At 45.5% G+C, this 15,674-nt stretch overlaps 1 pseudogene; it reads right to left on the reverse strand.

Annotated features, from left to right (window-relative positions):
* Positions 1–342: 342 nt before the first annotated feature.
* Positions 343–11,626, reverse strand: LOC133256635 (frizzled-3-like; annotated as a pseudogene).
* Between the last annotated feature and the right edge of the window lie 4,048 nt (positions 11,627–15,674).

Here is a 15,674-nt window from a genome sequence, read left to right on the forward strand (position 1 = left end):
TTCATGGTTCACATATTGCTGAAGCGTGGCTTGGAGAATTTTGAGTCTTCCAAACTCATTTTTCTTAAGATTCAATTGGAGCACTGTGGTTCTAAAATTAAACAAAAGGAATGGGATATTTATTTTTATTGGTACCTGGAAATTTGCGCACATTTGGAAATTTCCAGGTACCAATGAAAATAAATATCCCATTCCTTTTGTTCAATTTTAGAACCACAATGCTCCAATTGAATCTTAAGAAAAATGAGTTTGGGAAGACCTAAAGTTCCCTGTAATGGCCATCTTAATTCCAGATTACTTTTAGTTTGTTTGGCCCACTTTATAAAAAATGAACATGTTGCGGGGGGCAAGCCTGTCAGGGTCCAAGCTTTTAAACATGGACCTGCCGGAGCCCCTGAGGGAGGGCCACCCTCAGAGAGTTCGGATGCCCAGGATCCCTTTTCCCTGAGTTCTGGAAGCCCAAGAAAGTTGCTGGAGTCCTAGACCGGATTCCAAAAGGAATAAAACAAATCACTGGATTCCAGTTAGCTCATCCCCCAATAATGTCACTGCCGCACTCCCCAGAAGACAGCCAAGTTCTCACCAAGGATGAAGCCTTGACCCAGAAAGGATGAAGCCTCCACGTAAGAGGATAAAGCCGTTCCAGAGCCCGAACAAGTCAGAGAGCTCAAGACGCAGAAAGAATGGAGTGTGGAGTCCAAGATGAGACCCAGGGAAGTGATGAGCATGAGGGGCTCGCTCAGTTCCAGGGTCCATAGTCTCTTGGGGCTCACCTCCTTCAGATCCCACTTCTTTTTTTTTTTTATTGTCACCTTCAATTTTATTCATCACTAAAAGGATGATGGTCAGCGTTCCAGGGATGCCCCATGCACTGGCATGGAACAGCAGGGCTTTCTTCCCAACAGCTTCACTACCCCACGTTGGCACAGCTGCCAAGAACCATGTGATGGTAAGAATCACCCACCAAATGCTGCCAGCCAAAGTAAAAAAAATGGAGTATCATAAAAAGCATGATACAGGCTTTGTCATGAGATCCTTGGGTCACTGTGGAAGCCTTATACTGTGCAGGGCTGGATGCACTGTGGGTGACTCGGTCCTCAAGAAAAACCCAATAAAGAAAATTAATGACACCATCATGCAGCAGACGGTGTAAATTATAACGGGTCTTTCAGGATACTGGAATCTTATCACATCAATCAAAAAAGTTAAAAAAGTAAACAACATGGCAGAGAGGCAAATGACGGAAATCAATCCTATGAAATACAGAGCAAATGAAAGCTCTTCTCTCCTAAAGTACATATTTGGACAGGGAGGTGAACAATCACGCATGTGCAAAAAGGAACAGCCAAGATCAGGATCAATTTTCAACTCTCAGGGACACCAAAAGCCAGAGTCCCTCACACTGCCACTGAGGCTCCTTCAGTAGGATCGCCAGCTAAATTCAGGCCCACCAGCCGAGGACACGGCTCACCACAATCTGGGAACCTCCATTGCTAAAACTGCCATCTGTTGGTCATAGTGATTCAGAAGATTGGGCATGAAGGCAGTGTTATAAGGCAAATCTTCGCACATCCTCAGGGTAATAGGCTCAAAGAAAACAAACTGTGCCCACCTGTATGGCCCACAAACATAGTCAAGGGCCACAGATAGCAGACGACCCAACTCATAGCCACGCTTTCTCGATTGAATGGGATTCAGATGATCAGGCCTACTCAATATGTATTTTAGATCTTTGTACACCTACAGGTCTCAGCTTGAAAGTACTTCTTCTATCTTACTGTTAAGTTCTTCAAACAGAAGTACTCTGCACCGCCAGAGGTTTGTTAGCTTGGTCTCACAAAAGGCGTTTGTTTTTGGTTTCACAGTATGGGAAAAGGACATCATCTTGCCTCTTCTTTTCATTTTCTTACATTGGGTACCATGTGGCCAACGTGTCAAGTTGATCAACCACATTCCCAAACAACAGATTCCATCTTAGGAGAAGAGCTATTTCTTCCTTTGACTGAAATATCGCACACCTTGGGGCCAGGCTCCCCGGGGGCTGCGTGCTGGCCAGGGGCGGCCGCAGGTCCCTCAGGTAAATGGAGCCTGCAAGGACCCCAGATTCCACTTCTGACACCATATAGATCAACCTTAATAAGTGATAGCCAGTTATTTTACCAGCAGAAGCAAGTTTATTCGAAAATAGCAGAGGAGTTGCAATTCAGGGTATTAGAAGTATGATATACCAAAGGCAAATCCGGAGAACAAGACGGGGAACTTGATGTTATGGGGAACAGGGCAGGTTGGCAGGGGCCATGACAACCAAAGAGCCCATCTGGAGGAGAGGCAGAGCAACTTCCCTGACCAGGGGCAAAACCGGCGCCCTCTGCATTACACAGCCTTAACAGAGTACAGAGTGCAGAGCTTTAACCGCTGCACCTTCAGGGAAGTCTTTGTCAGATTCTTTGAAAAGCCTTTTAGGATTTGATCAGAATTGCATTGACTCTACAGGTCAATTTGGAGAATAACGACCCCTTTACACTATTTTGCACTTATTAAGGCCTGATTGAATGTCTTTCAGTAGAGTCTGTAATTTGCCGAAGACAGGTCTTGCTCATTTTTGTTTGACTTATTCTCAGAAACAATACATTTTTGGTTGGTATTGCTGTGTAATATAACATACATCAAGAAATGTCTATAAAACAAAACATATGTCTGGTGGGAAGTCCAGTGGTTAGGGCACAGTGCTTTGACTGCCATGGCCCAGGTTCAGTCATTGGTGGGGAAGCTAAGATCCCGCAAAACCATACAGTGTGGCCAAAAATAAAATAAAATACAGCTTCACTGTAAAGCAAACACTCTTGTGCTCACCATCCAGGCCAAGAAATAGGACACAGCCAGTCTCTTGGACGAGCTGGCCTCCCCTCTACTCACTGACTCCCCCACGCCTGCCCCACACCCTCTCCCCACCCTGCTCTATGACACCCAACTCTCAGGATAATTACCATCTCGTTCTCTTCATACTTTAGCCACCTAAATTTACAGCCTTAATCAGTCTGGTTGAGCTTCTATTTTATGTTGTAGTTTTCTTGTCTGTTTATTTAAAAAAAAAACAAAAACAGTTTGAATGAGGTATCATTTCCATGCCACAAAATTTACCCATTTTAAGTGGACAATTAATTGATTTTTAAAAATAAAATTGGCGAGACTAGAAATCTCTTCAAGAAAATTAGAGATACCAAGGGAATATTTCATGCCATGATGGGTACAATAAAGGACAGAAATGGTATGGACCTAACAGAAGCAGAAGATGTTAAAGAAGTGGTGGCAAGAATACACAGAAAAACTATACAAAACAGGTCTTCATGACCCTGATAACCACAATGGTGTGATCACTCACCTAGAGCCAGACATCTTGGAGTGTGAAATCAAGTGGGCCTTAGGAAGCATCACTACAAACAAAGTTAGTGGAGGTGATGGAATTCCAGTTGAGCTATTTCAAGTTATAAAAGATGATACTCTTAAAATGTTGCATTCAGTATGCCAGCAAATTTGGAAAACTCAGCAGTGGCCACAGGACTGGAAAAGGTCTGTATTCATTCCAATCTCAAAGAAAGGCAGTGCCAAAGAATGCTCAAACTACCGCACAATTGCACTCATCTCACACGCTAGTAAAGTAATGCTCAAAATTCTCCAAGCCAGGCTTCAAAAGTACATGAACTAAGAACTTCCAGGTATTCAAGCTGGATTTAGAAAAGGCAGAGGAACCAGAGATCAAATTGCCAACATCCGCTGGATCATAGAAAAAGCAAGAGAGTTCCAGAAAATCATGTACTTCTGCTTCATTGGCTATGCTAAAACCTTCGACTGTGTGGATCACAACAAACTGGAAAATTCTTAAAGTCATGGAAATACCAGACCACCTTCCCTGCCTCCTGAGAAACCTGTATGCAGGTCAGGAAGCAACAGTTAGAACTGAACATGTAACAACGGACTGGTTCCAAATAGGAAAAGGAGTATGTCAAGGCTGTATATTGTCACCCTGCTTATTTAACTTCTATGCAGAGTACATCACGAGAAACGCTGGGCTGGAAGAAGCACAAGCTGGAATCAAGATTGCCAGGAGAAATATCAATAACCTCAGATATGCAGAAAGTGAAGAAGAACTAAAGAGCCTCTTGATGAAGATGAAATAGGAGAGTGAAAAAGCTGGCTTAAAGCTCAACATTCAAAAAACTAAGATCATGGCATCCAGGCCCATTTTCATGGCAAATAGATGGGGAAGCAATGGAAACAGTGATAGATTTTATTATCTCGGTCTCCAAAATCACTGCAGATGGTGACTGCAGCCATGAAATTAAAAGAAGCTTACTCCTTGGAAGAAAAATTATGACTAACCTAGACAGCATATTAAAAAGCAGAAACATTACTTTGCCAACAAAGGGCCATCTAGTCAAAGCTGTGGTTTTTCCAGTAGTCATGTATGGATGTGAGAGTTGGACTATAAAGAAAGCTGAACACCGAAGAATTGATGCTTTCAAACTGTGGTGTTGGAGAGGACTCTTGAGAGTCCCTTGGACTGCAAGGAGATCCAACCAGTCCATCCTAAAGGAAATCAATCCTGAATATTCATTGGAAGGACTGATGCTGAAGCTGAAGCTGCAATACTTTGGCCACCTGATGCAAAGAACTGACTCATAGAAAAGATCCTGATGCTGGGAAAGATTGAAGGTAGGAGGAGAAGGGGATGACAGAGGATGAGATACAGTTGGTTAGCAGCACCAACTTGATGGACATGAGTTTGAGCAAGCTCCGGGAGATGGTGGAGGACAGGGAAGCCTGGCGTGCTGCAGTCTGTGGCGTCAAAGAGTCTGACACGACTTAACAACTGAACAGCAAGAATTGATTTTTAGTAAGTTTGCAGAATTGTGCAAATATCACCACAATTCAGGTTTAGAATGTTTTCATCATCCAGAAAGCCATCCTGCTCATCTTCCACGAGTCCCTGTTTCCACCTGTTTCTCTGAAAACCACTAATCCTCTTTCTGTCCCTACAGGTTGCCCTTTTGAAAATGCATTTCATGCAAATGGAATCTTCTGTGGTTTTTTGTGTCTGATTTCTTTCACTTAGCATGTTTTTGAGGTTCACCCGTGCCCTAGGACATACTGGCAGATGCTGTCTTTCTTTCTATTGCTAAATAGGATTCCATTAAGTGGATCAAAGGCACTTCCTTTACTCACTCACCAGTTAATGGACATTGGCACTGTTTCCATTTTTTGGCTTCTATGCATAAATGGTGCAAGGAACATTAGCCAAAAATTTCTTTGTGTGGACCTGTGTTTTTATTTATCTTGAACCAATCTCAAGGAGTGGGACTCTGAGTCATATAAATTTTTGTGTGTGTCATTTTGAAAGAAACTTCCTATCTGCTTTCCAAAGTGACTGCCGTTCTTCATCCCACCAGCAGTGTGTGAGGTGACGGTTTCTCTGAGTCCTTGCCAAAGCTTGTTACTGGCAGTCTTTTTTGTCGCTGATACTAGTGTGTGGCTTCAATTCGCATCCCCCTAACAGCTAGTGCTGCTGACCATTTTCCATGTGCTTATCAGCCATTCCTATCATTGGAGATGTTTGCCTCATTATTGACTTGCAAGGGGTCTTCATATAGTCTAGCTGTAAGTCTCTTTACCAGCTACATAATTTGTAAATATTTTCTCTCAGTTTTTTAAAATAATTTTAAAATGTTTTGTTTTTTAGATTTTTCTTGAAATATAGCTGATTTCCAATGTTGTGCTAGTTTCAGATGGACAGCAAAGTGGTTCAGTATATGTGTATTCTTTTTTAAGATTCTCTCCCATTAAGGGTTATTACAAGATACTGGGTAGTGCCCTTAAAAATGTCTTTTGGAGTACAGAAGTTTTTAATTTTTATAAAGTGATATTTATTAATTTGTTTCTATGCTGGATCATGCTTAATCCAGGATCGTAAAGATTCGCTGTTTTATTCTATGTGGCTTTATGGTTTTAGCTCTTATATTTAGGTCTGTGAATAACTTCTGTACTAATTTTTGTATATACTGTGAGGTGAGTAATCCAAGTCTATGCCCCAACCACTAACGCTGAAGAAGCTGAAGTTGAACGGTTCTATGAAGACCTACAAGATCTTCTAGAACTAACACTCCAGAAAGATGTCTTTTTCATTATAGGGGACTGGAACGCAAAAGTAGAAAGTCAAGAGATACTGAGAGTAACAGGCAAATTTGACCTTGGAGTAAAGAATGAAGCAGGGCAAAAGCTAATAGAGTTTTGCCAAGAGAACACACTGGTCACAGCAAACATCCTCTCTGAACAGCACAAGAGATGAGTCTACGCATGGACATCACCAGATGGCCAACACCGAAATCAGATTGATTATGTTCTTTGCAGCCAAAGATGGAGAAGCTCTGCTAAGTTGCTTCAGTCGTGTCCGATTCTGTGCGATCCCATAGATAGCAGCCTACCAGGCTCCCCCGTCCCTGGGATTCTCCAGGCAAGAACACTGGAGTGGGTTGCCATTTCCTTCTCCAATGCATGAAAGTGAAAGTGAAAGTGAAGTCGCTCAGTCGTGTCTGACTCTTAGCGACCCCATGGACTGCAGCCTACCAGGCTCCTCCATCCATGGGATTCTCCAGGCAAGAGTACTGGAGTGGGGTGCCATTGCCTTCTCCGGAGAAGCTCTATACAGTCAGCAAAAACAAGACCGGGAGCTGACTGTGGCTCAGATCATGAACTCCTTATTGCCAAATTCAGACTTAAATTGAAGAAAGTAGGGAAAATCACTAGGCCATTCAGGTATGATCTAAATCAAATCCCTTACTATTATACAGTGGAAGTGAGAAACAGATTCAAGGGCTTAGATCTGACAGACAGAGTGCCTGATGAACTATGGATGGAGTTTAGTGATGTACAGGAGGCAAGGATCAAGACCATCCTCAAGAAAAGAAGTGCTAAAAGGCCAAATGGTTGAGGAGGCCTTTACAAATAGCTGAGAAAAGAAGAGAAGCGAAAAGCAAAGGAGAAAAGGAAAGATATAAACATCTGAATGCAGAGTTCCAAAGAATAGCAAGGAGAGATAAGAAAGCCTTCCTCAGCGATCAATGCAAAGAAATAGAGGAAAACAACAGAATGGGAAAGACTAGAGATCTCTTCAAGAAAATTAGAGATACCAAGGGAACATTTCATGCAAAGATGGGCACAATAAAGGACAGAAATGGTATGGACTTAACAGAAGCAAAAGATATTAAGAAGCAGTGGCAAGAATACACAGAAGAACTGTACAAAAAAGATCTTCATGACCCAGATAACCACGTTGGTGTGATCACTCACCTAGAGCCAGACATCCAGGAGTGTGAAGTCAAGTGGGCCTTCGGAAGCATCATTACGAACAAAGCTAGTGGAGGTGATGGAATTCCAGTTGAGCTATTTCAAATCCTAAAAGATGATGCTGTGAAAGTGCTGCACTCAATATGCCAGCAAACTTGGAAAACTCAGCAGTGGCCAAAGGACTGGAAAGGGTCAGTTTTCATTCCAATCCCAAAGAAAGGTAATGCCAAAGAAAGGTAATGCCAAAGAAAGGTAATGCCAAAGAATGCTCAAAGTACTGCACAATTGCACTCATCTCACACACTAGCAAAGTAATGGTCAAAATTCTCCAAGCCAGGCTTCAAGAGTACGTGAACCATGAACTTCCGGATGTTCAAGCTGGATTTAGAAAAGGCAGAAGAACCAGAGATCAAATTTCCAACATCCGCTGGATCATCAAAAAAGCAAGAGAGTTTCAGAAAATCATCTACTTCTGCTTTATCGACTACGCCAAGGCCTTTGACAGTGTGGATCACAACAAATTATGGAAAAATTTTCAAGAGATGGGAATACCAGACCACTTGACCTGCCTTTTGAGAAATCTGTATGCAGGTCAGGAAGCAACAGTTAGAACTGGACATGGAATAACAGACTGGTTCCAAATAGGGAAAGGAGTACGTCAAGGCTGTATATTGTCACCCTGCTTATTTGACTTATATGCAGAGTACATCATGAGAAACGCTGGGCTGGATGAAGCACAAGCTGGAATCAAGATTGCCAGGAGAAATATCAATAACCTCAGATATACAGATGACACCACCCTCATGGCAGAAAGTGAATAAGAACTAAAGAGCCTCTTGATGAAAATAAAAGAGGACAGTGAAGAAGTTGGCTTAAAACTCAACATTCAGAAAACGAAGATCATGGCATCTGGTCCCATCACTTCATGGCAAACAGATGGGGAAACAGTGGAAACAGTGACAGACTTTATTTTTTGGGCTACAAAATCACTGCACATGGTGATTACAGCCATCTATAATTAAAAAACGCCTACTCCTTGGAAGAAAAGCTATGACCAACCTAGACAGCTTATTAAAAAGCAGAGACATTACTTTTCCAACAAAGGTTCATCTAGTTAAGGCTATGGTTTTTCCAGTGGTCATGTATAGATGTGAGAGTTGAACCATAAAGAAAGCTGAGCACTGAAGAATTGATGTTTTTGAACTGTGGTGTTGGAGAAGATTCTTGAGATTCCCTTGGACTGCAAGGAGATCCAACCAGTCCATCCTAAAGGAAATCAATCCTGAATATTCATTGGAAGGACTGATGCTGAAGCTGAAACTCCAATACTTTGGCGACTGATGTGAAGAATTAGTGATGGGAAGAACTGACTCATTTGAAAAGACCCTGATGCTGGGAAAGATTGAGGGCAGGAGGAGAAGGGGACAACAGAGGATGAAATAGTTGGATGGCATCACTGATTCGATGGACATGAGTTTGAGCAAGCTCTGGGAGTTGGTGATGGACAGGGTGGCCTGGCACACTGCAGTCCGTGGAGTCACAAAGAGTTGGATATGACTGAGCGGCTGAACTGAACTGAACTGTGAGGTGAGAGTCTAAATTAATGTTTTTCCCTGTTGATATCCAATTTTCCCAGCACCATTCTTTGAAAAGACTATGCTTTCTTCATTGATTTATCTTGACACCTGTGTCACTTAGGGTTCAACCAGAGAAAAAGAATCAGTGGGGGATATGTATTAAGGTATTTGTTTCTAGGAATCGGCTACAAGATGGCTAACTAGACAAGTTAAAACAACTTAGAGCAGGTGTTGGAAATGGCAGGCTGAACCTCTGGCATGAGTTATCCATGGATAGAATTTCTTATTTTTCAGAGAAGCCTCAGCTGTTCTCTTAGGGGCTTTTAAAGAACTGAATTGGACCCACTCCAGTATTCTTGCCTGGGAAATCCTACGGACCACGGAGCCTGGTGGGTACAGTCCACGGAGGCTGCAGGTGAGTCAGACACGACTGAGCGACTAAACAATAACAGGTCATGTAGGAGCATTTGCTTTACCTGGAATCAAATGACTATGGACGTCATCTACAAGTTGCCTTCACAGCAACACCTAGGTTATGTTAGGTTATGTTTTGATTGAATAACTGGGGGTTGTAGCCCGAGCAAGTTGACACAGTACTGTCTCTCCTGGGACACCTGGTGGTCTAGTGGTTAGGACTGCACAGTCCCCCTGCAGGGGCGTGGGCCGGACCCCTGCTCTGGGAGGTAGGATCCAGCAGACCATGTGGTGTGGCGCCCCCACCAAAAAAGTGAACAGAAACAACCACCAAACTGGCATGGTACTTCCGTAAAAAATTAATTGGCCGTTAATGTACAGATTCGGTTTTGTAATTTCAGTTCTTTTCCATTGATCTGCATGTCTGACCTTATACGAGAAGAGCATCTGTTTGATTCTTTAGGTTTGTGGCCAATTTTCCAATCGGGAAATGTGAGTCCTTCCACTTTGTTCTTCGTTTTCAAGATTTTCGTTGTTGTTGTTGTTCTGGGTCCTTTGCCTTTCTATGTAATTTTAAGGTTGTGTGTGCTAAGTCAGTCACTTCAGTCGTGTCTGACTCTGTGCAACCCTATGGACTATAACCTGCCAGGCTCCTCTGTCCACGGGATCCTCCAGGCAAAAATACTGGAGTGGGTTGCCGTGCTCTCCTCCAGGGGACCTTCCCAACCCAGGGATCGAACCCAGGTCTCTTAAGTCTCTTGCATTGGCAGCCGGGTTCCTAACCACTAGCACCACCTGGGAAACCCAATTTTAAGGGCCAGCTTGTCAATTTCTGGTCATCCCTAGTGGCTCAGCTGGTAAAGAATCTGCCCGCAGTGCAGGAGACCTGGGTTAGATCCCTGGGTTGGGAAGATCCCCTGGCCAAGGGAATGGCTATCTGCTCCAGTATTCTGGCCTGGAGAACTCCATGGACTATACAGTCCATGGGGTTGCAAAGAGTCGGACACGCTGAGTGACTTTCACTTCGCTTGTCGATTTCTGGGGAAATAAAAGCTTCCAGGTCTTGATGGAAATCGCAATGAGTCTAGAGATCAGGATGGGGATAACGGCATCTTTTGCATTTTCTTTGCTGGGGCCACTTTGGGTCTTAGTTGCGGCATGAGAGGCCTGCGTCGTGTTATGCAGGGCCTTCCATCCTGGCTCACGGGTTCTCTAGCTGCAGCACGAGGGCCTAGCTGCTCCACAGCATGTGGAGTCCTCCCCAGCCAGGAACTGAACTTGTGTCCCCTGCACTGGCAGGCGGGTTCTTAACCACTGGATCACAAAGGATGTCCGTCTTGGTATGTTTTAGACAGCAGGCTTTTTTTCATAAGAGTTCTTTATCAGGTAAGTCTTGCTGATATTCTCTCAGTCTGTGGCTCGTCTTTTTATTATCTGGACAGTGTTTTTCCCAGAACAGAAGGTTTTAATTTTAATGAAGTAATGAGTTTATCGATTCTTTCTTTCATGGATTGTCCCTCTGGTTTTGTATATCAAAAGTCATCGCCCAACCAAAGGTCATCTAGATTTCCTCCTGTGTTATCTGGAAGAAGTTTTGTAGTTTTGCATTTTACCTTGGGGTCTGATCCATTATCAGTTACTTTTTATGAAGGGTGTGTTTTGGGTCTAGATTAACTTTTCTTTTCATGTGGATGTCCAGTTGTTCTTGACAGAATCTTGTGGATTTTTCATTTCAGCTGTGTCTTTTATCTCCAGATTTTCCATTTGCTTACTTTTTTTTTGTCTTTGAATCACTTATTACAAAGAAATATTATTTTCAGTCTTGAAAGTTTTAGAACCAAAGCATCTTCTCTGACTGAAGAAATGTTTGCAAACAGTGAAAAGTGATGGCAGTCCACAAAAGCATTTTGAAGATCCAGAGGCGAAGCCTCAGACTTGCTCTGGAAGCGTCAGTGGCTGAGATGAAGGGTCGCACAGCAACGTTTTCTTTAGAATGCCAAGCTGGGAGTCAGCTCTTGCTGCACGAAGATCAGTCAAAGCCAGAACGATGGAGACTGCAGTGGAACCTGGGGACGCACCTGGGTCTTTCTGGTGTGAAGCTCTGCACACAAACCCTGACTGCCAGGGAAGACGGCAGCCGGAGGGGGCGCTTGGGTCCCCTGCAGCCTTGACGGACGAACTGCAGCCTTCGGCGGCAGTTGCAGTACTCAGTGCTTCCAGAAGGGGTCAGTACAGCCCGGGAAGAGGAGCGCCCGCAGCCGGATTCCTCCGCGCTCAAAGCGGTGCAGATTCATCCGTAGGTGAACACGCGCCCTCCGCGTGTTGTTCTGGGGCTCGTCCGTGACCTTCGGCAGCGTTTCTGCTACACAATGTGCCAGAGGAGAGGAAGGGAGACTTGCCCAGCGCCTGGTGACTATCCGGGCGTGTGAACTGGTGGTCTCCACCCTCTCGCCTTTGGAGGCTACTGGGTGGTTATTGCTATTGCTATTGCTAAGTTACTTCAGTCGTGTCCGATTCTGTGCGACCCCATAGACGGCAGCCCACCAGGCTCCCCCGTCCCTGGGATTCTCCAGGCAAAAACACTGGAGTGGGTTGCCATTTCCTTCTCCAGTGCATGAAAGCGAAAAGTTAAAGTGAAGGCGCTCAGTCATGTCCGACTTAGCGACCCCCATGGACTGCAGCCCACCAGGCTCCTCCATCCACGGGACTTTCCAGGCAAGAGTACTGGAGTGGGGTGCCATTATAGGGTTCCTCAATTTTTTTTTCTAGAAGTGATGGGATTATGCACCCAAAAGAGCATTCCTTTTCCAGGAATGTACAAAATGCGTGGAGTTTTTCTCGGAATGAACGTCTCCTTTTGCAGGTTTTGAAATAGTCCACAGTCGCTGAGGGCAAGTCCGGCGACACATTTGGGATTCAGGTGGTAAAGTTATGGGGCTGACGTCGAGGTGGGTCTTGAAGTGGTTCCAGTTCGAGGGCTTCGGCCTCACTGGGGTATGCACAAGATGTCAGGTGGGGGAGCGCAGTCTGCTCCACCTGGCCTCCATTTGTGCTGTAGCCTTTTAAAAATCATTATTTATTTTATTTTTGGCTTAGTTGCATGGCATGTGGTGTCTTAGGTCCCTGACCAGGGGTTAAGCCTGCAAGCCCCGCATTGGAATCAGTGTCTTAACCTCTGGACTGCAGGGCAGTCACCTGTGTGCTGTGGCGTCTAATCCCACGTTGACATTCCGAGTCTCAGACTGGTGGCAGCAAGGGAGCAGGTGCCCTTTTTAGCTCTTCTTTGTGCTTGTTAATAATTCAGTACATGTTGTTGTTGCTGCTTTGGTTGCTAAGTTGTGTCTGACTCTTTGCGACCTCATCGACTGTAACCTGTCAGGCTCCCCTGTCCATGGATTCTCCAGGCAAGAATACTGGAGTGGGTTTCCAGTTCCTCCTCCAAGAGATCTTCCTGACCCAGGAGTCAAACCTGAATCTCCTGCATCTCCTGCATTGCAGGCAGTTTCTTCACCTGCTGAGCATCAGGAAGCACCGCCCCCCCATACACACACACACTCAGAAATGTAAACATAATTCTTCTTTCATCATTTACATTTTTGAAAATATTTAAAATACCTGCTTTGAAGTCCCTTTGTGCTAAGTCCAACATCTATGCTCTGTCAGAAACAGTTTTTGGGTTGTTTTTAATAAAAAACATAGTTTTCTTTTTTTGGCCAAGTCACATGGCTTGCAGGATCTTAGTTCTCTGACTAGGGATTGAACCTGGGCCATGACAGTGAAAGCCCGGAATCCTTAGCCAGTGGGCCACAGGGGAACTCCCTCAGAGACAGTTTTTTATGACTCTTTTCCCCGTTGTGTATGTGTTATACTTTCTTGTTTGCATGTCTCCTGGCTTTAGTGTGGCCACGGCCACTCTGGCTGGTAATAGATCTTCTCAGGTCACTCCCCGGGAGGTCAGCCCCAGCAGTGGGGCGGCTGTGCCTGGCGGCCTGTCCAGCTGCCTCTCCTGTTTGACGACAGTTGGGGGGAGGTGTGGCAGGACGACCCCGGCAAAATTGCTGTAGGGTTCCATGGGTGCTCTCTGAGCTCCCACCGTTTTTCTTGAATAAGCATTCCCAATGCCTTTGATCAATTCCCGAGGTCCTGAAATTTCCGCTTGTGTTCCAGCTTTCTCGGGAAAGGCTTTCTGAGCTCTTTAGTCCTCCGCTCTGGACACCTGTCCATCTCTGCTTCACTCTGCCTGTGGGCAGGACTCACACCCGTGGAGCCACGCGGCGTGTTTATTCTGCGTCTGGTCTCGGATCAGCACAGTGCTCGTGAGACACACCCCTGCCGCGACGCGCAGTGTAGTGTCCGTTTTCCGCGGTGCGTTCCGTTTTAGGGACCTACCGAGTCTTCTCTATCCATCTCACCACCGGCATTTGACGTTTGCGGTATTGTTGCTGTTGTAACACCACCCTAAGTATTTCTGCACACATCTCTGTGCACGGGGCATGCACAGAGTTTGGGTACTCTTATGCCTTGAACTGTGTCCTCCCAAAATTAATATGTTGGGTATTAATCCCAGCACCTCAGAATATGACCTTATTTGGAGAAAAGGTCTTTCCAGAGGTAATCAAGTTAAATTGAGGACTTTGAGGTGGGCCCTCATCCAGCGTGACTGGTGTCCTTATAAAAATGGGAAGTTTAGACCCAGGCAGACATACACAGAGGGGAGCACTCAGAGTGTCCTGCTCTCTGCAACCTCACGGACTGTAGCCTGCCAGGCTCCTCTGTCCATGGGATTCTCCAGGCAAGAACACTGGAGTGCGTGGCCATTTCCTCCTTCAGGGCATCCGTGTCTCTTGTGTCTCCTGCGTTTGCAAGTGGGTTCTTCACCACCGTGCCACCTGGGAAGCTCGTACACAGAAGGGAGGCCCAGGGGGAAGCCGGCCATCTGCAGCGGTGTCCGGACGTCAAGCCTCCAGGGCTGAGAGGTAACATGCTTGTTTAAGTCACGCAGTCTGGGGGGCTATCAGGGCAGCCCTAGGGGAGAGAACCGTGTGTATACCTTGGGGTGGAATTTGGGGTCTCAGTCACTAAGCTGCACTGTCCCCAGAGATGCACCCTCATGGCAGCACCCAGGAGAGTCCCTCTCGAACCACAGACACACCGACAGTTGGTGTTGTCAGAGGCGTCTCCTGGAGGTTTTAGCTTGCATTTCCTGGATGACTTTTATCAAGTGCCTGTTCAAGTTTCTTAAACATTTTGAAGTGGGTTGTCTTCTTCTTTTTTCTTAAAAAAATTTTTTTTTGTTAAAACCTTGTTGATTTGCAAAGCCGTGCCAGTGTCCGGAGGACAGCAGCCTGTATGTAGACACGTGCCCTCTCCCAGGGTGCTCTCTCCCATCGCAGGTTACTGCCGGATGCTGAGTATGGCTCCCTGGGCTATACAGTAGGTTGTCTGTTTCCGCCTGTTTTCTAAATGCCTCTTGATTCTGGGGGCTTCCCTGGTGGCCTGGACAGTAAAGAATCTGCCTGCAGTGCAGGAGACCCAGGTTCGATCCCTGGGTCAAGAAGATTCCCCTGGAGAAGGAAACGGCACCCACTCCAGTGTTCTTGCCTGGAGAATCCCACGGACAGAGGAGCCTGGCGGGCTCCAGTCCATGGGGTCACAGAGAGCCAGACACGACTGAGCGATGAACACTTCCCCTTTTCACACGTTGACAGCTTCTGGAGACAAGCCTGCTGCTCATGGTGTGTGTGGCGATGGGATGTTCCTCCTTGTCTTTCCTCTCCTGTAGCTGATGAACACACGTTCCCAATTTTAATGTTTTCATGTATGTTACTTTTTTCTTTTTTTGGCTTCTGGTGTCCTTTTTAAGAACCCTTTTTTACCCCTGAAGGCAGGAAGGCAGGCACCCATCTTATGCCAAGAACGAGAACTGTTGGCCTGCAGACTTCCCCTGACCAAGTCAATTCTGTGTGTCACATGACGTGGGATTGAATTTTGTTGTAATTTCCACGTGTTCTTCAGTGCGCCCTGAGCCAGGCGGCTTCTGGCATCAGCCGGGTCTCGCAGACCCTGGGCCACCTCTCAGGCCCACCATGGGCAGTGCTGAGTCTGGGGTCTCGGGCAGCACCTACTCCCACCCAGTCCCCACCTGTTCTCGGTCCTTTGTATTTTTCACAACAATTTTAGAGTCAGCCTGACAAGTTCCTCCTGAACCCTGAGAATTCTGGTTAGGGTTTCATGGAACCTATGAATCATGGTAATATCAAATCTTCTCACCTCTGAGCTTGGCTTAGCTTCTGTGAGTCTATGTTTTTAAAATACTCCTCGGCAATGATTTCTTGTTTCATA

The sequence above is a fragment of the Bos javanicus genome, chromosome 11, assembly GCF_032452875.1.
Source record: "Bos javanicus breed banteng chromosome 11, ARS-OSU_banteng_1.0, whole genome shotgun sequence".
Lineage (NCBI taxonomy): Eukaryota > Metazoa > Chordata > Mammalia > Artiodactyla > Bovidae > Bos > Bos javanicus.